This window comes from Labrus mixtus, chromosome 7, assembly GCF_963584025.1.
Source record: "Labrus mixtus chromosome 7, fLabMix1.1, whole genome shotgun sequence".
Lineage (NCBI taxonomy): Eukaryota > Metazoa > Chordata > Actinopteri > Labriformes > Labridae > Labrus > Labrus mixtus.
Genome location: NC_083618.1, coordinates 16,159,240 through 16,185,372, shown reverse-complemented (window position 1 = coordinate 16,185,372; position 26,133 = coordinate 16,159,240). Strand labels below are relative to the sequence as shown.

Below are 26,133 nucleotides of genomic sequence, written 5' to 3'. Positions count from 1 at the left end.
ACATGATCAGTCAAATGTCAAAGGTTCCTGAATTGTTGTAATAACACAGTGATATCTCACATTTGGATTATTTTCAGTACTCCTGAGAACATCAACTAAATAGGCATATGTTAAAATAAAAGGCAAATCGAAAAGAAGAAGTAACTTCGGACCCTGCTGTAAAGGTGCTGCAATAAATCAAAAGCATAAAAAAATTCTAAATGTCCCTTCACCTTGTAAAACTGTGCATTTTGAATGCTTAGTCATTTTAAGTTAAGTTACCGTACTTGAAATGAAATTGCTACTTTTACTAACTGCAGAGGAAGTTACTGTCAATGTAAGGCAGTCTTGTACAGTAAGTCAGCTTATATGACATATTTAGAAGTTCAATCACACATCAGAGGAGAGAGAGGAGGGGGGCTGTGAGGATAAGGCAAAAGACAGAGTAGAGCGAGTGAGAGTGATAGAGCAGGCAAGATGAGAGCGAGAGAGGAAGAGAGAGAGAGTGAGAGTGAGAGCAATGGATAAAGATAGAGCGATAGAGAGGGAGAGTGAGTAGAGAGTTGATATGCTGACTACAGGCAGTTGATTTGGTTTCAGAGAGCATTGTTACGGTGCTTTGAATTAATGCCTCCCAAAGAGTCCAATTGTGATTCTTGGGCTGTGCTGACAGAATATTTGACAGCCTAGGGTGAGCTGCTGATCTCAGCCGAATCCTCTGTTGTGTGCGTGTATGTGTGTGTGTGTGTGTGTGTGTGTGTGTGTGTGTGTGTGTGTGTGTGTGTGTGTGTGTGTGTGTGTGTGTGTGTGCGTGTGCGTTCGTGTGTGTGTGAATGTATGGTTGAAACCCAGCACATTACAACACATGTTCAGATATGTGTGTGCATGTGATACAGTCCAAAATGCCCACCACAGTATGACTCCCACACACACACACACACACATGAACAACACACAAAGGCAGAGTGGATAGGTAGAGTCCTGGGACTACAGCAAAATGGTCCTTCACGTAAATAAAATCCCAAATGACCATAAACTAAATGCAAACAGGAGTAAACAAGAACAACCTGAGTATGCAGACATATTCAATTGCAGGTAAACTTAGCACATTCACTTAGTCTAGATATAAACCCATCCCGTTCTTTTCTTTTCCCTGCAGGAAACATGTTGTCCCTCTGGACTGCAGGGGAAAAAAAAAAACAAAAAAAAACAAGATGAGCGCAGTGCTTCATTATAGAGAGAGAACAAAAATGCTGCACACTGGCTTGGTTTGACAGCACCACAAAATTATAAAAAATATGTTCAAATCTAAATCACAAACCTGCAGATGCTGAAAATGAATGAATATGGTTCATCATGTTAAATCCCTTTAGATGAGCTTTTTAATGCATTAAGTTTAAAATATGCTATAATGAAATGTTTCCATAGAGACTGTCAATCTGTTAACGATGTGTTTAAATATCTTATCTAGTATAGATTACATTAAATAATCTATATTCTTTAACATATTTTGATCAGGTATTGATGTTGTATACCAATGCAAGCATGCATGCACAAACAATTGTTGGCTACATGAGCAGTTTGCATTAATCTACCATCTCCTTTTTCACTCATCCTGGAGAGAAAAGGTAAAAGATGTGTCTGAATGAAACAATTTTAAAATGTTGCCTGCATGTTTTCTGATAGCGGTATTCTTCATTTTCCAAATTTTTTCCCATTAAAACTTTAGAAATCAATGCCAGATGTTTTGTACACTTAACAGTCAGTGAGAGAGACGGAAGCAGAATAATCAAGAACTGACTCCCATAAAAACTCGTCTTGACTTGAAAATTGGAAAGCAAAACATCCAAATTTCAAAATCAGTGAGAAATATTTCAAGGCAAGACGGGTGGTAGGCCTTGGATAGAAACACACCTTTGAATCAATAATGTGACCTTAAAACAAAAGAGCAATGTCTCAGCTTCAGATTAGAAAAAATGAATAAGATTTGAGAGGGAAAATCTCAAATCTGAGCTGAAAAGACTATAGTTGAAAGATCAACAGAAACACTTTTGATAAAATAATTGTTTTTTCTCTGTTTTACTGAACCGTGAATCCAATATATTTGTTTTCTTCAGTGTTGATCCAACAAAAATATCATGATCAAGACCTTAATCTCTAGTCATAAATAATCAGTAGAAACTCTAGTTTATATGCTTTGTCATGTCAATTGTCACTTCACACTTTGACCCGAACTAAGACTATATCTTCAGAACTTTAATTTTCATTTTCAAACAAAGATTTAAAAACAGCTCTGACCATCAAGAGGAAATTATTGCAGCAAACAATATGATATGATTCACATTTAGATTCAAAGTGACCCCCCCTCCCCATAGTCATATAATCCCACATGTGACCAACTAGATGTTATGAGACAGTGGTAATGACATAAATAGCACATGAGTCAGATATGTATAGTTTAAAGAAAAAACCCTTAATTTCCCCTCTGGGTGAAACTGTCATTTTGATAATTTGAGAACTTTTCTCACCTCAGTATCAAGATGAGTTTAGTATCATTGTGATTAGTCGGTTTTCTGTTTCTATCTTTCTAAAAGTTGGGTTTGCAGTGTTTTTCAGAGGTTTCCAAATAAATAAGAAAAAACATATAGCTGGCCCTGAGCATGATAAACATTTGATAAGAATCCCTAACTAGAAAGCTCAGAAGCCAGCGCTTCATTAAAATTAACTTTATAGGAAGAGAGAGAAAAAACAAAAGGAAGAACAGAAGGCAGGAAAGTCGCAGCCAACTGACGAGTATAATTGTGATGCAGGTGTTGATTTTGTGGATGGATACTTCTCTCTTTCTTTCTCTCTTTACCTCTGCACCTCTCTGCCTTCCTCTCACTCTCTCTGCCTTTACATCTTTCTCTCCATCTTGAGTGCTGTGCCTCACCCTAATTAGAAATTCCCCCTCCGACCAACTGAAATTGAATTGCCCATCATTTGCATAATGATAGCTCACCGGGCTGACGGGCGATTTACCGTGAGATGAAATGTAGCAATCACTTAAGAGAGTGACCATGAGGGAGTGAAGGTAAGGGAGGGAGGGATGAGAGAAAGAGAGAATAGGAACACGGATGAAATGGGATCACACAGATAGAGTGAGGTGAAGAAACACGGCTTGAAAGAAAGAGAGAAATCCGACAGGTATTTAGGTTATTGTCTCATACAGCAACATAGCTAGAGGGAAGGCTGTGTCCCCAATATGACAGGGACTGGACACAACAAGGACACATAAGGACGTTTATGTAACACCGTTCCTCTTTTCAATGCAAGCACTTCTGTCTTTCAGCTCTAATTATCAGACAGCATATTTCATTTAGAGCTATTATTCTGACTGCAGACATTCTGAATTTCCTTTTTTCCAGTCCCAATACTGATACCTTGTTGGCTTTCTGTTGAAGCAAAGTTGATCCCACACCATTGTCAATGCATAGGCTGAATATGTGTGAAGTTGGTTGTCTAACATTTTGGAGTCCTTGGCTTTCTAGATATGGCAAGTAACTGTTGAACTCGTGGGCGTAGCAAGCATGAAATATCTCCAAATATGTTGTACTGTAGCTCCCTTCATGCCTGTTGGCTGGCTCCTTCCTTTTTCCTTCAAGCAAAATGGCCACCTTAGGTTATGCATACATGGAGATACGGATACCTGAGTTTTGGAATGATTTCAAATATTTAACAAATTGATTTATAAAAGCATTAAGGCAAGCAATTAACATGGGATGAGTTCTAATCACAATAGTCACTAGCACATGGTTAACATTTTTGTCAACCAAAAATGTAGGACTTTGGTGCTCTCCATTTTATCTTTCATGTTATTACATAATAAAAACATCAAACTAGATGACAGTGCCTAGAACTAAAACTAGAGGAATACCTAAAGCATCAAGTTTTGACATGTTGGGACTCTGACCAAGCAGCTATTTCTGATGATTTAGGAGAAAGGATTACTGCTATAATTGCATCCATCATTCCTAATATACATTATATGCTAATCTGTACCCTAATGTTTTTATGTTTTACCTGTTCTTCTGCTGCGTTCTCTCTGGAGTTCACGAATATTGTTATGAAGTCGCAGACAATTAATTACAATAAAAACTGAGAAGTCCCAGTAGGTGAAGAATAAGACAAGGTTTTCCTCTAAGTCTGTTATTTCACAGAAGCTTATTTTCAGAATCCAAAGGACTCTATCATCGGCTAAACAAAAAGTCCATCAACAGCCTCTTTAACAGCTGGCAGCAGCAAGTTGGTCAAGAAAACATTCACCATTTGGCATCAACAGCTCATAATATTTACGTTGCTTTTAATTTTCCTACTGATGGAAAAACAGTGGACACTCTGCATTTAGGAAAGAACTGATCATCAGGACGCAGGGTTATGTTGTTTTTTTAACTTTCAGAACAGGAAATAAAACACTTAAAAACAAAAAGTCAATGTCAGTGGCCTCAATTGATGGAGTAAATGTGATGCTGTTGTGCTATTTTTAACCTCCTGAGTAGATGTTTGGCACATTTTGACTCTGTCCCTGCGCAAGATCAACATCGGGAACTCCTGAACCACCCGCAGTTTATAAGAAGTTGTCAGGCTGTCAAATGTGTGTCAGTGAACGCCCCATGAGTGTGAGAACTGCCACAGTGTGCGCGAATTCCTGTAATCAACAATTTGATAATCATCTCATCTCGTTGTCTCTTCTCTGCTGGGGTATTGATCTCACATTCCACCAGGCCTGAAAATTTGATTTGTTAAAAATCCTGATAAATCTAGTCTGGGTGATGTCACGTAAGTACAGACAAATTTGATAATAGAGCCTGATTGGCATGAAAAGGCAAAATGACAGCGAGGAAGACCACAAACTTGTCACCAAGGTTCTTTTACATCCAAACGGCTTATTAATGGGAGTGAACTGGCAGAGGAAAGTGGTCTAGAGGTCATATTTGTTTCTAATAGTCGGAGTGATATGTTGGGCTATCAGGTTGGAAGCTCTGCCCGGACTCTGATAAGGCCACTGTTTATTGTCCAACTTCCACTCTTTAACCTGAGTAACCTCAGACTCTCACACAGGGTACTTTCCACTCCTCAGCCATTACCTCAACGTGTGTGTGTGTGTGTGAGTGTGTGTGTGTGTGTGTGTGTGTGTGTGTGTGAGTGTGTGTGTGTGTGTGTGTGTGTGTGTGTGTGTGTGTGTGTGTGTGTGTGTGTGTGTGTGTGTGTATGTGTGTGTATAACTTAGAGGACTATAGGCTCAGATTAGTTCTCTTCTGTGTTTTTGTCCCCTTTACGATAGGTAGACAAGCATCAAGCGCAAGTCCCTGTTTGGGGAACTTGTAAAAATCAAATCAAAAACTTATTTGAAAGAATATTGTGGTCAAATACCTTAAACGTGGATTTCTATTCTAGTTTTGTATTTCAACATGACTAGAAAAAGAGGTCCACGTTTGGTCAGTGCAGCATTATAGTCCAATTTGGTAAGGAAAACATGCATGTGTGTGTATGTGTGAGAATGTGTTTAAGTCCTTATAGGTGAGTTATCATTGGTTTCCATCACAAGTCTTGACCTAATTAAAAAGTCCTGTCACTGCTCGATAACTGACAAGTCATCAGGAAGCACACAGATGTCACACACGCACAAAACGACACGCTGAAATGCACGCACACACACACACACGCACATCAGTCAGTGCTCAAATCATTTATTCAGTTCCTCAATCTCTTCCTCTGTCCATCTCTACATAAGCGATCAGTGATCACATGTCGCATGTTAAAGTCGTCCGTCCCAGACAGGAGGGAGTTAAGTCCCTTATCTCTCCTCCCCAGAAGAAATTCCTACTAGAGGCCTCGCTCTGCTGGTTTCCTGCCTTCTTGCCCAATGCCCTATTTTTACTCATCGGGGCTCTAGAATACCAGGGGCAGCTTTTTCCTTGTCACTAACATATTTCCTGCCATTCTCACTCTGACATTTCTCTCCGCTGCACGCTCTGCTCAAATCATTCCCCCTCTTTATGGGTCATAACCTTTCAGTCGAGGCCGTTCATATTCAAATGTACCTGCTGATGCCGGAGTCGCTGCAAGCTCACCTGTCATTCTGGTTGGCCTTTCTTTAAGTTTTCACAGGATTTTAATGTAAGCTTTCGCTAGGTGTTAATTTGAGATCTTTCTGAGTGCTGCCAGAAACAATCAGGTGCTGTGCTGCCAGACTGAATGACTGTAGAGTAATGTGGCTCATCCACAAACGCATTAGCTGTTAGTTTTTCAGACTGAATAAAATGTACACGTATAGCATAGCATAGCAGTGACTCATTTTTTGTCTTTGGTTTAAAAAGGAGAATGTAATTTCCCACTATTTAAACATTTCAGAATAGCTTTCAGTGAAAAGATAACTCAAACAATTGTCAAAGAAGGTCAAACTTAGTTTGTTTGTTTGTTTGTTTGTTTTTTAATTTGTTTGTTCTAACTAACGGCGGCTAGCAACTAAGGTTACTGTGGCCAAGGTAGAATAAATTCCCATTAACCTAACTTTTGTTTTCATTTTAGCTTTGGCACAGTCAGTGGAAAATGAGGATTGTGTTCCTTTAAGGTAACTATAGCTACAGAAGCAAAATAAAAAGGTGAAAAAAGTCCTTAAAAAAAATGTCTCTGTGTTTATTGATTTATGGATTTCATGTATTTAAGTAAAAAATAATTTATTCAGTGCAAAACATTTTCTATGTATAATACCTTAATTTAAAACATATATACAGTATATAAAAAATATATAACAAAAACAACTAATGTAAGTGGAAATATAGCAAGGCAAATTGCTCTCTGCTGCAAAACTATAAGAGCTGTTTGCACTTCATCGGTTTCATAATATCTTTTGTAATCATCAAGAAAGTCACAATGTAACAAAGAGTGCTCATAAGATTACACTAAGCAACCTTGGCCCTTGATATGATTAATTATCTGTTAAGCTGTACAGTAAGTTGTATAAAAAACTATATTTAGTTCCAACCAACACATATTGCACCAAACAATAAAAATTGGGGAAAAAATAGAATGCAAAAAAATGAACCCTTTTGAAGACGGCAATGTCTACACACTATTATTTTCTCTGTTGGTAATTTCAATATTGACCAAATTAGTTAACAAGCCAAATGATGCCAAAGAGACTCCTGGTTTCGGCAAGAAACCAGGTGGTACGAGTGAAAATTCTTCTTCTTTTGTGAAGCCACTCTTGAAATAGACTTGATTCCAGACTTGATAAGCTCTCAATCTTTCATTGCTGACATGTATTTTGATAGCTGGAAACATCCTTCCACAGCTATAAATCAGAACCCTAGATTTCCTCCGTGGTCCCCACTTTACTGAAGCATTTCATAACCTGCTTGAGCGACAAGGTGAACCTGAATGTACTACTTCACTCACGCGGCTCTGGAGTCTTTGGTACAGAATGTGCAGTTAGAGAAATTCAAAGTAAGAGGCCTGGGGAGGAAAATGAATGGCAGTTTAATGAATGTCTGGGGAGACATGATATCAGTGACTGGCTCTTACAGTGCAGCTTTCATCCTATTCATACACCAACATGCTTTAAATGCAGCCGGATCAATCATGGTTAAAAACACTAATGGCACATAAAGGGAGTACACTCTGCTACTGTGTTTCTTCCTTACCAAGGTCTGATCACTCCAAGACTATTACTGGAATGCAGAAAATATCCAGCCAGCCTCAGGTGAAGAAAACGGTCTATTGTCTAAATTTTCAAGGCTACTTTTCGGTATTGACAGAGAGTTTGGCCTCGTATTCATTTTTTTGCACTAATAAATGAGCTGATATTCATTCAGATGAGAGGGATATCACGAACCAAAGACGTTCGACACCTGCGCTCGAATCACACTCTCCATTGTAAGGCTTATTTTTTGTCCCTCTTACTGGGTACATTTATGAATATCAATATTATTTCACAGTTGGAGGTAAATGGTATTGAGTGGTTGCCAAGTTGCTAGAGGGGGAGACTGCTCAGCTCCCTAAAAGAGCCATTCTCCTTTTCCTTTCTTTTTTTATCTCTCAATCAGTTTGTATTTGTCCATGTGTGTATGCCTGAATGTAATGTGTGTGCACACGTGTGTGCGTGTGTGTAAATGTGTGTTTCATTTGATGAGGAGCAGAATGAGTTGAAGCTTGCCATGTGAGAAAAAGTTCACGTGATACAGGCAAATACAGCCGGTCTTCAGCAGGATGGAAAGACTGTAATCAAACCATAAATCAGAAATCACTGAACTGCCATGCACCCACCCACCCCCCCCCCCCCCCCCCCTCTCTCTCCTTCCCCCTCCCTCTTTCTTTTTTTGTGTTACTACCCCGCCTACTCCTCTTTGCAGAGCTCTTTGTATATGTTACATACAGGCATGGGTACTGTATAGTGCACTAGAGGAGGGGAAGAGCAGATCAACAAAAAAAGCCATTTGCCTCATACCAAAATTAGAATTAAAAGCAGGATGTTAGCCGAAAAGATTAACAAATGAGGAATATGTTTCTTGTTCAAGAAATGAAAGAAGTAAAGAAAGCAAGAAAACAGTGCTCCTCCTACTGTTGAGACACTTCACTCAATGATATAAGCAACGAAAATAACAAAAGGTATTGAATTTAATATGTAAAATAAGTGTCATGGAAAGGCTTTACAGCGTGTGCATGAATGTGTAAGATAAAATAAGCATGCACAAAAGTGTAGAGAGAGATAAACGGAAACAATGAAATATCAATGGCTTTATCAGGAGAGACGAGAAAATGTACTATGAAAAAAAAAATACTTAAAAAAAATAAATAAATGTAAAGGTCGGTGTTGGCTGAATTCAGCGATAGTGTGTATTAAAACCCCCTTTCCACAGCTTAAACAAACAACTGCATGTTCATGTGTTTTTCTACCTACTAACAAACACTCCATATTTGTCTGGCCGTGACTTCCATAGAGAGCCACCTGGTGTGCTGTAATATCAGGAGAACAGTTGGGTCATTGTTGAAGAGCTGTGTGATATCAAGGAGAGTGACCCATTTAGAGCCCGGCCTCTGAGCTGACAAGCCTCTGTTATGTCTAGGACATCTGGATGGCCGGATCCTCTCACTCCGCTGTAACACACGTACAAGGCAATCTTTTCCAGAGAGAAAAAAGAAATCCTACACGGACACGGATATTTCACACGATCTGCTATAGGATCTATTGAAAAGGTGAGGGCTGTAAATTGATGCTGATTCTGGCAGAATCTGTTTTAGAGCACTGAGAAACCTGGAGTGGATCCAAGCAATACTTAAAGCGGCTGTGGTCTTCTTGTAGCAGCACATTGCTATCTGCTGCTCTGCAAAAATTCTCTGTAAAGATCAAGTGATCAAGGGAAAATAAGTTCTATCTTATTATTCAAATGAGAACTTCTTTTTTTCAGAAGCTGATTCATCCCTGTGATGTTCAAAACTGTTTTTGCATATTCTGCAAAAAATAATTGTTGCAGGGGGAAACTGACTGCTTGAGGTAAAGAAATAACAAAATACTGGATTCAAAAGAAATGTTTCCGTTCATGGATGACATACAATGTTGTCCTGAACTACTGAGATTTGTCCAATGAAGCTGCAGTGTTGTGCATTATATAAACGAATACATGAATGCATAATGAGCGGCCAAAATGAGCCAAGGAAAGCACACTGAACAAATCCCCTAGGGGAAAGGAAATTATTCCGAATAGACGAGGACACAATTCATAATAATATCGGGAAGGAGAACTTTCTTTTTCTCTTTATTTAAAAATGCATGCTTTAAATGTAAAACCAAAAACAACCCAACATTCATTGAATGCTTAGTTTAGCAGCAAGATAAGGTTTTTAAAGTGTTTTACACTCAATTCAAAGCCTCCTTTTCAGATAATGGCCTGAGGTGAAATTGACACATAAACAAAACACAAGCTAACCTAATATATGTATGGCACAAATATGCGCATTTGTGCACTACACAGCTGGTACAAGACAACAGCAAAAGCTCTGAAAGAACCCCCACTGTCATTTGACTTTTTGTAGCCCAAACAATATTTCTGTATCATGAGGTAATTCATTTTTCTATGCAGAGGCAATTGGCTGCAAAGATTGAATCATCAGCCCTTGTTTCATTTTCCATGTAATTAAATCAGCTTCTGGGAGAGAAAAAAACGTTGTAAGCTGGCATACAATTTAGGGAAAATTAGCATTTTTAATCACAGTACATTACTTTAATAACTCAATAAATCTGTGGCAGCTGGAGCATCTGAGAATGTTGTCACAGCCACTTAGCTCTGCGCCTGCAACTAATACAGTCTGATGAGAATCCGCCAGAGAGAGAGAAAGAGAAACAGAGAGAGGGAGAAAAGAGGGTAACAGAAATAGGAGGAAAGAAATCCAGCAGAGTAAGACAGAGAGGAAGTGGATCAAGAGAGAGGAAAACAAAAGCATGGCAGGTGAGAGAGAAGGGGGTGAGCACAACCAGGAAGAAAGAAACGGCGCTGAAGTCTTTGGCACAGAGAGGGGCTCAGCACTTGTCACACCTCGTTCAGTTATTAACTGTTAATCCCCAATTAGCTCATTCGTCACCTTGGTGTCGTACATGAGACCTGCTTAGCCCTCGTGCTGCTTTGTTGCTCAGGAAGATAGTAGTTGCCAAATACACTAAACAAGCCTGAACGACTGCGGAAAATGTAATTTCATTGTAAACGGATGTCAAGAAACAGGAATCCTCCTCTGAATGCAGACACTACTCGAAAAAGCTACAAAAGCTACCACAAATCAAAGCTGATTACCGACTTCTGACCCCACAGGAGAAGGAGTCTCCTCACAGTGAAGAGAAATGCAGAAATGTTTTTGAAATGGATGAAAAGCTAAGTGTTTCTATTAGGTCAAGCATACGTTCATGGATAACCTCTCCATATCTACATTTTGAATATTTTTTCCAGCACTTTTCAGTCCAAACCACAATACTTAAACAGAATATCCATAATGACAGTCTCTTGAAAACTTGTAAGTACTGATAAGTTGTTCAAGCAGCTTAAAAAGTCAAGTCAAGTACTTGGATGGTTTGCGATGTCAGTTAATTTCTTGTCTGGCTGCAAAACTGATTACGATTTTGATTAATTGGTAAATGAGAAAAATCCTCATCACAATTTGCAGAACTGAACCAGTGTGCAACCTTTTAGTTCGTTTTCAATTTCCAAAGGGGATATCAATATTCACAGACAAAAATCCTCTAGATGTTGCATAACATGATGAAAACGTAGGCTCCTAGGCTACATAGTAGGTTCCAACATTCAATTTGCATGTGCAACATACATTTTGCATTTCATGATTTACTTTAATAGAAAAATATTTTTTTAAAGTATACCTTACATAATCGGATGTCCCTTTATTAATACTGCCACTGTAGCAGCCACCATCTTAATTGCAATTACGAACCAAACCCATATCAGATAAGCAGCTGGGATTGGCCCGACCTGAATCAGGAAGGATGGGAATTTGTCGGATCAGGAGAGGAACCAATGAGGGGAAATTAAACATTTGATCTACGCTTTGTCTTGTCCCTGGGCTTAAATTACATTTAGAGTATGGACAAGTTGTGGCAAAACATTTTTTCATGATCATAAGAAAATAAATATATCAAATAATAATTTCCGCTGTAGTTGTCCTTTAAAACATCACCACCCAAACCTAACCTTGACTAAATTAGACTTCATACCCTCAAAACTTGAGTGGCTAACTTTAGACCAAACCGACCTAAAACTACCAAGTGATCTTACAGAAATAGGAATACTTGTTTAATGTTGGACAATGTTCACTCTTCTGCTGTGTTGAAAATAAGAATAAATGTGAGCAGGTGCACGAGCAAAAATGAAAGTGAGAACTTCTCTCCAGTCAGCACAGACACATCTGGGAAACAGGACTGTCTTGGTGCAAACGTGTGATATTATCTGCTATATTCTTTCTTTTCTTTTTGCTTTCAAAGTTTGCAGAATTGCTTATCAGGCCTCTTTGTCTGTTCACAAGATAAAGCTCTATCCCTCCATCTCCTCTTCCTCTTTGCAGATGTTTCTTTCCGGTTCGGTGCACAGCTCTAGAGCTGTTATAGCTAAAAGTTTAACAGTGTCTCCTTAAGTTTGGGCTTTCACACACAGATTTACTTACATCTCGGTTTCTGGCAAAGCAAACCTACAGTAGATAACATAAAGAAAAAAAATCCTACGCCTTATTGAGATGTGAGTTTCTATCCGACATAGGCAGAAGAGGCCCATGAAAGCATTATGGCACAAAATCAGTGCCCTGGAGGTGTATTGGCATGCTTCTGTGCCCGTTCGCTCTATCTTTGCAGCTCCATTGAGGAGACTGAGGAGCCTTGTTTCCACTGATACACCGCTTTTTGATTCACTTAGCAGGCTTTGTCATGTGCATATTGGATTAAGCCTCTGACGGAAAATCAACCGTGCAGCCGGAGCACACACCGACCATGCCACAGCACCCACAAACAGCCATAAGCATCGTAGCGGTAGACCTTGCTAATAATTAGCTCATCATCTCAGCACCTCTCTCTCTCTCTCTCTCTCTCTCTCTGGGTCTGAATTCAAAGTACACTCTCCAGAAGTGTCATGGCGTTGGACATACAAGAATATTTCCATGTGCTCCCAGGGGACACGCAGGGACACATGCAGGACTTGTAGTTTTCTCTATCGACTGTGTGACTAACGCTAAAATAGCACCCGGAGAAGCTAAGTTGATCTGACAGGACATGTACAAGGAAAAGCTATTATAACGCCATGCCAGGCTGATTTTGTAAGAACGGCTCGGCTGGGCAGCTTGATCCATTTGCAGATCAGGCGACAGTGGATCAGTCAGAGGCAGCTGGACTTTTTTTATAATACGACACAACAAATACCCAACATGCTAGCTACTAAAATGTATGGCTCTGAATGTATCTGCTGCTTCCTCTTTCTTCTCTTCCCCTCTCAATTTCTCTCATAATACTATTGTTAAGGTGTTTTCACAATGGCGTGACATGTCAGGATTTGCTGTTATTCTGCTTCAAAAATGCTTTAAATTAAACCACAACGGTTCTGTAGAAGAGTACAGTTTTCTTCCAATCTCTAACTAATCTGAGAATCTGTTTGTTTTCTTTATTGTGGTTGATTGTGCGAGCAAAGCGGAAGATCACTTTGTACTTTGTGAGAGCAAAGACAACATCCAATGTCAATATCTTCCGGAAGGAAGTGATAACAGAGGTTTTCGCACAATACCTAGTTACCTATTAGTCATTATGAATGTTGATCCTTTTTAAAAAATACGTAACCACAGCAGATTCATCAGTCTTCTTTGCTGTAATTTCCCAGTGCCTACTTCCATTGAAAAAGGGGAGAAAGGGTGATCTGTTCATCGATGGGTGAATTACGCTTAAAAAAAAAACATTGACCATTTAAAAACAAACTTGTTGAATGTAAAGAGTAAATGAATACTTTTTGCACAAAGAATAAAAAATTACCTGAAACATAAGTCTCACTTTCCCTCACATTACTTTGAAGCACAAAGTAGCTTTTAGCTAACTACTCCAATGCACACATGTGGCTTCTTCAGGCTCATCCATGGGGTTTCCTCTGACTGTGCAGGGGCTCCACTCACACGCAACTATAAAGCTGTACAACTCTGATCTAACTTATAGGCTGTATAAAACATGGACATAGTGTCAGTGACCTCACGTATTGGTTACAGAACGGTCATTTTAAAGCTTTACGGTGCCTTATTGAAAGCGCTGTCTTGAACTAACTTTTGGTTAACCAAGAAATGGGCAAAGAGAAGCCAAGAAGCCTCCTGGAAAACAGCCCCAAAGTGCTCACTTGCAGGCATATAAGTCACGCCTGTTATTATGCTTAACACATTTTAACATGGGTTGTGTATGTGACTTTACTGGCTTTGGGAGCCAGACCCAAGTGGACACTCAAGGAACTGCGTTTTTTTTGTACTTTTGGGAAATTGCTGATTGATCTAATAATATTACAATAACTTAACTACCAAGATACAGCCCTGCACATGGGTGGAGAGAAAAGCAAACGATGTCAGTCTATTGTGAAGGTCTCTTTGTAAATCACAGACATAATTTATAAGAGTTTATATTTTTCATTAATAATCATGTAAAGTAAAATGTGTACATCAAACATCTTTCTAACATTTGAACCTTTTTTTCATCATGTAGGTTCATTTTAAAAAATATATTAATTTAATAAGCCCTCTTGGGTAGGTAATGATATCTTTAACTTTTATCACAGAGTTTAACACCATAACATACTGTATAAGGTCACTATATGCCTTTTTACTTATAACAGATTAAGACTGTATTATCTTTTATCTTGACATACCCACAGCTACATTCATCTCCTAATTTGCATGTTCTCATTTGTCTCATAGTGTAAAATTCATTTAGTCTTTATTTTTACATTAGAAGGGTTTGGTGAAGTCTGGCTAATGTCTTAGTTGGGATTGGTTACCCTGTAGAGAGGCAGTGTGGCCGGTGAAAGATTCACACACTCTATATGGTAAACAGCAGTGTTCACAGTCTCATATGTAGACTAGGATCAACAACTGGAGCTTTACATGTGACTGTATATAAAAACATTATTACAAAGTGTGTTTCTGCACCATGGCCTTGTGGTTTCTGATATGGCACGGTGAGTGAAATGGCAGAGAAGCCAATTTACAGTTTATAACTCAACCACACATCAATAATAGGAAAAAAATAGATTACAGTAAATCCATGGTTCAAAAGCTGCATACCTCGGAAATGTCAAAGGGGAAACCACAACGGATAACTCATCTCAAAACTCATTTCAACTGCACAGTGCTTGCTGTATTACAAATATTCAACAGCCAACTGTTCCCTCCAGGTATTTTTCAGCAAAACACTCTATACATTTTCATTTCAGATGAGAAGAAAAAGGAATGTTTTTTTTTTCTTCCACTGGCAAGCAGCCAAACCAATTTAATTACATTCCAAATGGGCGCAATCTCCACGTAGAAACCAGCCCGTGTTGTATTTCTCAAAACTTCAACAACCTCCTTGACTTTCTCCGAGTAATTGAAATCTTCCACTCTTCCACCCTCGTCATTATGCCGAGCAGCAGAAAGTACAACAAACCAAACCGAAAAGGAACAAGGAGAGCTGGCTCTGAGAATGAGCTGCTTTGGCCAATTTGTAACTTCATCAGCACATCTTCATACACTTTCTCTGAAGTCAATTAAAAGAGTATTAGGTGGAGGATATCTAGGAAGAGCTAACGCCTCTCTCCTGCCAACAAGCCGCTGATTACCCGTGACTCCTGTCAGCAAAATCCTGTCAAAGTCTGATGAGAGGTCAGACTCCATCCTCAAGGTGTATCCAAAAAGCATAGAAGCAATTCAAGCAATGTGGAAATATTAGATTATTTGAATGCATCTGAAAGGAATCAAACTTTGCGGTGAAAAAAAGAAACAGTCCCTGGTTCCAAGAGGTAACATTTAACTACAAACAAGCAGAGCTGCAGTAATTAAGACCAGGGTGACAATTTGGAAATAAAATAAATGTTTTCCTCATCTCTAAATATTTCTGACAGTTCTCTTCCCTGTTTCCATCATGACAGAGATGAGGAATACATTCCCAATTAATGTTTCAGCGCTTGATAAAACATCAAAAGATCCTTTAAAAAGAGCTTACTGCCAAAATCATTTCAAGTGTCTCAGGATTTTACTTCTTTAACTGCAAAGACAAACTATAATCTCACAGAGGTCCTCCCATCTTCCCAGTGGGTAATTATGGGCTGGCAGGCGTATAAATCAACCATCCAAACTGGCAGGAGTGTGGATTTGTATGTATACTACAACCCAGAATAAGGTCCTGAGGTGACCACAGTACAAGGCGCCGTATCAGTCACACGATGCTGTGTTTGCTTCAGGAAATCCTAATAGCAGTGTGACATTCAAGGACCACAGAGATCCCAAAAAAGGTAATCCCCCTCCCTATGTAGAATTTAAAAACATAAAAAAAATAAATGTAAAGGTTTTAAAATGTGAGATCATTTGAGCAATTAACCCACTATTTATGTACACGTCCTCACTCTCCCCTCGCTCTCTCTGTCTCTCTCTCTCTCTCTCTCTCTCTGTCACTGAAAGTGTCTGAGAGCTCAGCCACATGCCAGTGCCTTTGTGTCAAAGATTAAGTGAAACCAGGAGTGCCAGCAATGCTGTGTTTGCACAGTGAAAACACTTGGCTTCAGCTGCACCAACATACTGATCAGCATACTGAGGCCTACAAACCTGCAGCACCTACTGTACATCTATAATCATTAGAGGATACAAATTAAAATAAAATGTAGACTTTAAGTTACCTGTAATCATTATTCTGTATTTGTTGTAGATTGTTTTAAAAAAAAAAAAGGATACAAGCTGAAATATAGTGACACCTAACGGATGCATTCAAAAGAAAATAAATGCATTTACACATGTGTTAAGCACAGGTTGTGTTGGTTTTATTTGACTTGGACTGTTCATACGACAACATTCAAAATGACGAAGGAGCAAAAGAAAAAAACGAGAATCACCATGCAGCGAATGGAATTCCTGGAAAGCAAGCCAAAGCTACAATAAAAATATTATGAACAAAGCCCAAAAGTGCCAGAGGTGGTTTACTAGACTGAGGCAGAGAGGGGCCTGGGGGGACTGTGGGTTTGTAGTGATAGGAAGGGGAGTCTCTCTTTCTCTCACACACACACACACACACACACACACACACACACACACACACACACACACACACACACACACACACTTGGCACAGAGCAACACAGAGACAAACTGCACACAGCAGAGGGACGATCCTCTGTGGCCTTACCAGCTAACTTTAACTTTCTGTGCAATCCAGAAGTCATCCTTATATGATCTCGACAAAAAAACATTTAACACATCACAAAAGATTCAAGTTTCAAAAGTTTCCTTTCAATTCAAGTTAGGGCACATTTTCAATGTCAATGATTTTGAGGGCATACCAATGTCACCCTGCACTGAAGTTATTTATGCTTCTGTTAAAGAGCAGGGCTGGTTTGTTGTAACTCTGTCTGTTATAAAAGGAAATTAAAAAGTTGATCACAAAAAAAAGAGCAGGGCTGGTAAAGTCAACCTGAAAATTAGAGAAGTAAGCAGCAAAATGTGTGACACTATACTTATCTTTCTAATAAATCTATCTAATATGCATGACCCAGCCTTATATTTTCCATAAACTGTGACTGTTATCACACTCACAGATCACAGGATTAACTGTAAATATTAAAGCAGCTAAAGTACAGTAATCAGTACAGAAGTGGGTCGGGCTGTTGCCGCACATAAACACAACAGCATTTATGTGGTCTGTGTGTTCACACGTGTGTGCTTGTGTTTATTTATGGTACGCAAGTATGGGCATGCTTGCTGTAAGTGTGTGTGTCTGTGTGTGTGTGTGTGTGTCTACCTGAAAGAGAGCAAGAGAGAGAGAGAGAGAGAGAGAGAGAGAGAGAGAGAGAGAGAGAGAGTGAGGGTGCATGTCTGTGGATGTGCACTTGTGTACTTGTGGTCTCTGTGAATGTGGACCTGCACCAGCAATCTCCAGTTGTGTTTGCACAGGACATGCCTCAGGAAGCTCAGACAACTGCTCATGTTTGCCGGGTTTCAAACTTCTCTTAATGCAACCGACAGCTGCATTCTTCCGCTACACAGAGAGCATGTTTTTTTTAGTTCATCCTATGGAATCTCTTGGTTACACTACACTGTACTTCTCTGATGAAAACAACCATTCCCAGGTGGGCTTGGGGGTTCAAATTCAAAGAAATTAACCAAATGCTGGTTGAACTTCTGACAAGAAAATTGTAAATGCTTGAATAGTATATTATATATTATCCAAAACGTCAGAATCAGCTGTCAGTCTGCGTAATACACAACCCTTAAAAAAAAAACAATGTTTGAGTCAAGAGTGAAGATTTCTGAGACAGAAGGGCCATCTTCAAATTACTCCAACCCAAAGTTTAAAACCCAAGATTCGTATTTACAGTCCTACACGACAAAAGAAAATCTGCACATTTGCTCATTTGAAAAACTGGAAACAACATTTCTGTCTGAAAAATGTATTGAAACCACGTAAAGAGTATCTAAATAGTGGCAAATAAATTCCTTTTTAATGAAAACAGTCGATTAATCATTGTAGCTGGTGGATTTTGGTGCATTTACATATAGTGGACTGATAAAAACACTGTCCAATTTGTCCAAAGTCCCCCCACTGACCTGCCAAAAGGCCCCAAAATCTCCTTAACCCCTAACCCCCCCCCCCCCCCCCCCTTCTCGCCTTCCTCTCCTCAGTGTTTCATTTCCTGCTCATAGACTAAACAGCAGAATCACACTACTTCATGTCGACCCCTTACTAAAACAAAACCCCTTATAGTCCCCAAACAGGCGGCATTTCATAAACCATTACTGTAGATGTGAAATGAAAAACAAATGGTGTGCTGAACTGTGAGATCTTCTTGTGAGAAAGGGGGAGATGATGAGCTGTGCTTATGTGAAACGTTGATATGCTTTTCTCATACGATGATTACGCTAATTTATGTACCACGGCCTGCTTTCCACAGGCCAAGGCCAATAACTCACACTTGTAATCTCCAGCATCTAGAATAATCACTTTTGTGGTCTATTTGTTTATGAATTAAATGATGAAGCTATTATCCTAATGAAGATCAGATTTGCAGCATTTCTATGCAACAAACAGTTGTCTGCGTCGCCTCCATGTTGACATGCTGATACCTTAATTGTAGAACAATAGGAGCAAGGGAAATGTTACTATTTCATAATTAGGACTTGCAGCTCGCAGTAGGGATGCAGAAACTGTTGCAACAAAGTCTGAGCTGCGCACTTCCTGACCTGCAGTCTAAACCACATGCATGTGGATGATGCTAAATGTCACCAGCAACAATAAGTTTGGTTGTTGCCTTGGTGAACTGAAGATATAGAGTTGCACAACAGAAGGTCACAGCAGTCTGAGAGTTAATATTGACTTATGGTTATAATGAAAAACAAGCCGACTGTTTTCTGCAGCCTGTTTTACAACATTATTTCGGTCCATATACTTTACAGAAATATCAAGACCACATCGTGTAGATATCAAAAGGAAACATTTCCGAAAGGATGTTTTTTATTTTATTCCGAGCTGATAGAAAGAGAATGTGTCTGCTTTGAAATGCAACTGTAACACTTTGAGAAACACTGCACAGTTTCTCCTTCACATCAGCAGACAGACGGCGGAACAGTGCACAGAAATGGTTAAATGAATCACATGAAGCAGATGCTTTTCTCTCTCCGTCTAACTCTCGCTCTCTCTCTTTTTTTACGCACACACACATTCATTAGTGAAATCCATCAATCAACATTTCATGCAGTTTGGGTTTGAACCACACCAAATGCACTAAAACAATAAACGTCTGTCTTTCAAGTCGCTATCTGGACTGGAACACATCTGGTGGCAAGGCTCATTTTGGTTTCCACATCGTTGAATGACATTACAGACGGGATGGCGAGCTGAAATATAAAGTACCCCCTAAAAATCTCCCTGCATTTCCCCCTCCATCGTCTGCAGCCCCTTCGCTCTCTCTTTCTCTCTCTCTTTCTCTACATACACACCCCAAATCTACTTCCCCCCTCCCTGCACGAACCAGCTAACCTCGCAAATGCTATTCCAAACCAACCCCCATCCCCCAACCAATCAAGAAGTGAATATAAAACAGCACAAGGAGACTGGGTGGTGTGTCTGTGTGTGTCTAGTGCTAGACAGACTTGCAAGGCTATTACTACCAAGGAGCCAGTGTGGCCTCCTGAGGTGAAGACAGTTTAAAACGCTTTGGCACATTGGACTCCTTTAGACAAGTCGTGGGGGGATGAAATACACACTCAACACCCAGCTGAGGAGCCAGGAGTCAATCCTGACTGTAGTATTTAGGCTTCTAGGGGTGGTGACAATAATTAGGGTTAATGTGATTTAATGAGGGGCGCAAGGTGGGCCGGGGAAAGGCCTGCTCTGATTCCTAATCAACGTCAAAATTTGAATTACTGTGACATCTTGAGGAGTGGCTGTGTTTTTGCATTACATTACAGATTGCCTGAGCCTGAAAATCTGCTGTCACTCTGATTCTTAAAGCTTTTAAAATAAAGCATCTTCACTGGTGATAGATGGCAATGTGATGGCAGATTTGGATAGCAGAAGTAGATCACAAAAGTATACTGTGAAGAGTTTTAAAAAATGCACTGTCATGACTAAATTCTATGCAGTTATAACTATATATCATCGACATAAATAGCCAGTTTCTATGGACTGAGGTGATTAAGTAGCTAACCAGGCAGGATAAACTATACTATCTATTTTCAGCTGTACATGACTTATGACCCTCTTAACACCTCTAGTAGCTCTGAGTCATGTCTGCTCCAGATTATAAAGTACAGAGCAGAGCAACGGGAGAGCTGCAGAGTCTGGTTGTCACCTTCGCTATCCTGTAGGTTAAACTGGAGTCCGTGCTGGTAAATCCCTGTTATGGCCAGTACTGTAGCCTCTCACCTGTTCTTTAAACAGTCGATAGCTGTCCTCAAATACCCTGTGAAATCCCTTACAGGTCCAGCTGCACAGTGAAGGCTACAGTATCACTGTTGAAGAGATTTTTCTTTTGTTGCTGCGTTTCTTCAATGCTGTAATGAAGGGAAATACATGTAAACAGTATTGCTACACAAGGGTAACAAAGCCTTTATCTCTTACTGTCTTGTAGTAATAATTATACAAAATCTACCTTGTGATAGTATATTTGAATGGGGGGGGGGGGGGGGGCTGTAGCCGTAGTTCAGTAGTCCTTAAATTGTCCTCCTTTGTTAATTAACATTCATTCCTTTAGACATTTCCCTTCTTCCTTTTTTGTACGATTCCCACATGGGAAAGGAGGAGGTCATCTATTTGGACTAATTTATCATCCTAATGCATTACTTTATTAATCATATTCTTTTGAGTATATATCATTGTTGCCCAAAATGTTCAAATGTCAGTTGCAGTCTGTCCGTGTATTGATTTTGCTGAACAGGATGTGAAAAATGACCGTTTGAAGAGTCGTTGCTGCAGACTTAAAGTTAAGGCTAGCTAAGCTAGTTTAGGTTTTGCATATTTATTGAGCTATTGTCAGAACTGGAGCAGGCCGTTAAATTATCATGGAGGTAATGTGACACCATGTGTTTATTAGGAATGTATTTATATCTCTATATACTTTAATTCCATATATGATGATTTGCCACTGCCCCCCTTTCGTACTATTCCCCCATGGGAGAAATGGGTGTAATTTAATTAGCTCATGTATTACCCTGAGCCATCCATTTATTAAACAATAGTTCTGAGTATATTTATTTTACCCACACTGTTATAACAATGACTCGTAACCTGCCAACATATTGATTTGACTGAATTGGCACGGAAATATTGCAGTTTTAAGAGGGGTTACTGCTAGCTTAAAGCTACAGTACTGCTAAATAAAATAGCTTGTGTGTTGGTACACTCTGTGGCACTATGTGCTCATCAGAATACAGTAAATGGTGCTGAATCCTTAAGGACCACATTTTAAGGCGACTTCCTCTCCAACACAGCAAAAGTCCACTGCTTGCACAAGGACGGTTCAACTCAATTATCCAGAGTTTTCCACCTAATTCCTGTGAAAAAAAATGTACTCAACATAGTATTGTTTTTCCTTTTCTTGTGTTTTAAACAGTCTTCACAAATGCAGATTTCTCTCACTGTAATGGTCTGTGCACAGAACACAATCTAAGCCCAACTGCTCCAGAGAATAACACTGTAGCTACTTATCATTAACTCAAAGACACAATCAGCCCCAGGCGATCCGGCTTCCCTCCATAACCTTTTGACATTGCTGCTGGGAAGGTAAATGAGAGACGAAGTTCGGCAGAGAGAGAGAAGAGGGGGAGAGCTGGGGAGACAGAAAGACTTGATCATGAATAGTGCCAGGAAGCGGTTAGACTGAGGAAAAAAAAACTTCACAAAGTAGACAGTGTAAGGGTTTTTTTTCCCAACACAAAATACAATGTTGAGCCATGACTAAATTTCGTTCTCTTTTATTTGCTTTGGGTTCTGTATTAAACAATAAAACCGCAATTCCCAGTTTCAGCAGCTTTGCACTGTGATTAGAGCCATGCATGGGTTAACATTTTCCCAGTGAGAACTGTTGGGATATTGCAACTCGGACTGACCAGTCAGCAGAATGTTATGAATGGGCACAATGAAAAACCCCAAGTCCACGCTGTCGACCCAAGAATGCTTTCCTCCATGTAATTAACTCTTCTCTTTACAGAATGAGCTACCGCTGAAATGACTATTTTCTTTTTTTTTCAGTTTCTATTACAGTCATGTTTTAAAGTAAAAAAAAAAAAAAAAAACACACATTCTGAGAATTCAACATGAAAAATATTTTCGCCTGGCTATACTTTGAACTATTCCTGTGACTAATACAGAGATTTGGAAAGTAGTGGAAATGGAGCGGACCACTTGAAAAGGGGCTGTACGTGCTGTGCTGGACGAATGTCAGCTGCTTGTGCACGTATAAAGACATACAACAAGGCTTTTACAAAGTGAAGCATGTGGGAAAACCTGAATCGATGCATAAATGATGGCTATCTTGTTAAACATGATTCATACATCTAGCCTGAAGCTACATTAGCAATTAGGTATGCTCTGCGCGCACATGCAGTTTGCTTTGATTGAGATATCACATCTGTGCGTACTTGAACAGCACAAATAGTGCATCAATAGAGTGTTTCCTTTGCACTGCGGTGAAAACAGCTTCAGCATATATAAATAACATAAAGTAACTGGGAAGAGGCTGCAACTATGTAAAGAATAACATCTGCAAACCATTGGTTTATAAAGCTACAGTATAACTACAGTATAATTACATGAGAGCCTCTCACTCTCTCTCTCTCTCTCTCTCTCTCTCTCTCTCTCTCTCTCTCTCGGCGCTGTGCTGTTAGAGGGAAGAGGGATGAGGAGAAAGTGGAACAGCTACAGTAATCTATCCAACTTCATTTCACCGGAGTGATTCTGCCCGGGGGTATGCACAAGTCATAATGCATTTGACAAATAGTCTGCCGCTAAAACAGGCATTTGCGAAGAAGTGGCCTTCAGCGCTGGTATACACAGCTGAGTGTGCGCTGAACAAACAAGCCTCCCACTCAGCGAGGAAAAAGATACAGAGAGGCTTCAAAAAGATTAGGAGAAATCTTGGGCGAAAAGTAAAGATGACTCACGGTGATTGTGCAAGTGCAGGACAACGAGAGTTGGATGGAGTTGAGAAGAGCAACAGAGCCGCGGGGCTCGCAGCACAAACACAAATCGATGCTTTGCTCATGTGCTGTTCTTTGCATTGTTCTGAAAATGTGGATGTGCAGGTTGTTTTATTAAGGAGTTACAATGAAATGAAGAGGGGCATAAAGGTCTTTTTGTCTCACATAATCTCTGTATCTTTATGCGTTCGGATCATAGTCTGATTTGAAAAAGGCAAACAAAGCACTAACACACAAGACATTTATGATCATTGCATACTGTATTTTGTTGATTGCCGGAAAAATCCATTCCCTAAAGTCAAAGGCCAAGTGCATCCACTGAATTGCCCTATTGACAGATCCTGTCAGTGTGATCCATATTCCTGGCATGCATCAATCAATCATCAGTCTGAATGTAGCCAATCAGCTCCAACCAGTTTCAGCTTACACATTCTCTACGTTCCACAATTATTAACCCTTTCAGGGAGTGAACAAAAAAGCTCATTGTTAAAAAGCCTAATCTCAGAAATAAATGTGTTTGAGTGTATACAGCTTGGAGAGGAAGTGATGGGCTTTTATATTTGGACTGTAACAATTAGTGTTATGCTCACTTCCTGGTTGGTGTATTGAATACTTTACAGCAAAGCACTATTTCACCAGTGAGTTTCATACAAGCAAAGTATATTCCACCAAGTGTAAATGATAAAAACATCGACACATTCATACCCTGCTGTGCATAGACAATAAAGCAGTACTATTTATAATGTAATTTGTGCTTTTGCCAAAAATCATAGCTTTATTAATATCATTGACTTGTGATCATCTTCTTAATTCTGCAAAATATTTTTAAAAAGAAATAACATTAAAGCATGCATGCAGTCCCTATAGCTACATTATGTCTAGGACATTTTAAATGTCTTTTTTTCTTCTGTATCATCTTTGCAAGCTTTCCAATAGAAACCTGCAGGTGAAGTAGCATTAGCCCACTGGTAAGAAATAGCTACCAGAGGGGGTCAACCCCATCCGGCCCCTGTAATGAAACTGCCACAAATATGAACTATTGCCAAATCATCATATAAAGCTCCTGCATCAAAACAGTCTATGTGCAGCAGCACAGATAATATGTCACTTTACATCTTAGTCTCGGCTGTTACTTTAGTAATGACAACGTTATATGATTCTGTCCTTGAAACCCAAAGCTGCTTCTTAGCGGGCCAACAACCTCTACGCTCGCTGAATCATGACAACAAGTGCTGTTCATTATGTTAACACCACAACCATGAGACACAGCCAGAGAGCAGGGTCACATAGAGATCTTACATTTAGGCTGCAGCTTTTGTATGTGCGTGTCTGTGTGTGATATTAAAGACATGGCGGATTATAAAAACCCTTGGATGTGAGAATAGGCCCCATTTTTATTTTAAATTTCAGAGTGAGGATCAGTTTTATGTTACAGTTTAAGGCTTAAAGTTGACATTACAGTAGCTCAGGGGTTAAGGAATGACTGTAGGTGATGTAAAGCACTCGTGTATTGAAATTCAAACCAAGGGAGTGTGGGTGTGAGAGTGTGTGTCTACAAGTATGGTATACATGCAGGTGACTGTGTGTATGAACAGGGGAGATTAACAATTCAAATATTGTGCGGCTGCTATAATGTTTCACTTTGTCATCAGTGAATGTTAACTGCCTGCTGGCTCCCCTCCAGGTGCTAAGGCAAGCAAACCTATTTGAATGGCTGCTGGTGTAATGCCTCCTTTAGCTCTGCCCAGTGTTTACACAAGTTTAACCTCCACCACATGAAAAAATAATCCCACATTGCTAGAAATCTTGGACTTTTTTGTAGGTTTATAATTTATACATGCAAAAACTTCATCTGTAGAGTAGGCTGCTGTTTTACACCTCATGGAAAGGGCCCATGACATTCAACAACAACATTTAGTGATAAAAACCAAACTGATGCAAACTCACTGTGTTACTTTACTTTACGAGAATCTTTTTGGTGGTAAATATTTTATGACACCTCTTTTAAGTGTCAGAGCTTTCAGTTATATTGGATACAAACCCGTGCGTAAAAACGCACGATCAATTCGCAACTTGTGCCCTTTCTGAAACGAGCACTTCAGATGTTCTAGTTATTATAAAAACCCCAAGCTTTAAAATTGTAAACACTAGCATAGGTTGAAGATAAAGATGAAATCCTGAAAAGTTATTATGCGCACTGATAAGGTTGGATATCCGCGTGAAAAGGTGCTACAGCAGTCTCTGTCTGGCAACTCTTAAATCGAGCTAAAAAGCAAAGTAACACACAACATCTGTAGAATATCCAGTCAGAAACTTTGCATTTTCTATATAAATCTTAGGCACAGCAGACCCGTCACACGCGCCTTATTTAAAGGCAATCTTGATAGTTTGGGACTAATTGTGCATTGACCCGTGTGTGCAGCTGATAAGAATGCATTTCCGTTGTTAGCTCGGAAAAGCTTTAAATTATAAAGGGAGGAATATGATTGTGTGACAGTATTTTGATTGAAGATTTTAAAAACACTGATTAGATGTGTTTCTAGTTTGTGTCAAAAAGAGACTATCCAGTTCTTTGGAGAGCGTCTTGCGCTCCAACTCAGCTCGCAAGACAGCTACAGTACAACGTATCCACAGTTTATCCTCATGAACACATTTGCAAAATCTAATCAAAGGTAAAAACTGAATGCACGAGCTCAGAAGAGACGAGATCAAACATGCACTTCAGAA

General features: G+C 39.5%; 1 protein-coding gene and 1 long non-coding RNA gene across 6 annotated transcripts in view; both read right to left on the bottom strand.

Moving 5' to 3' along the window:
• tox2 (TOX high mobility group box family member 2) overlaps positions 1-26,133 on the bottom strand; it is a 128,429-nt gene that overhangs the window by 79,893 nt on the left and 22,403 nt on the right. The window contains exon 1 of one of the 5 annotated variants that reach the window (XM_061043290.1): positions 20,636-20,773. The exons of the other annotated variants lie outside the window; for them this stretch is intronic. The gene's annotated coding sequence lies outside the window, so the exon portion shown is untranslated. Of the gene's footprint in view, positions 1-20,635; positions 20,774-26,133 lie in introns of those variants that run through there. 5 annotated transcript variants of the gene reach the window in all.
• LOC132977331 (uncharacterized) lies at positions 16,444-18,071 on the bottom strand. Its single transcript, XR_009673810.1, has 2 exons — positions 17,156-18,071; positions 16,444-17,087 (listed from the first exon to the last, which is right to left on the bottom strand). It is a non-coding gene; the product is annotated as an uncharacterized LOC132977331 (long non-coding RNA).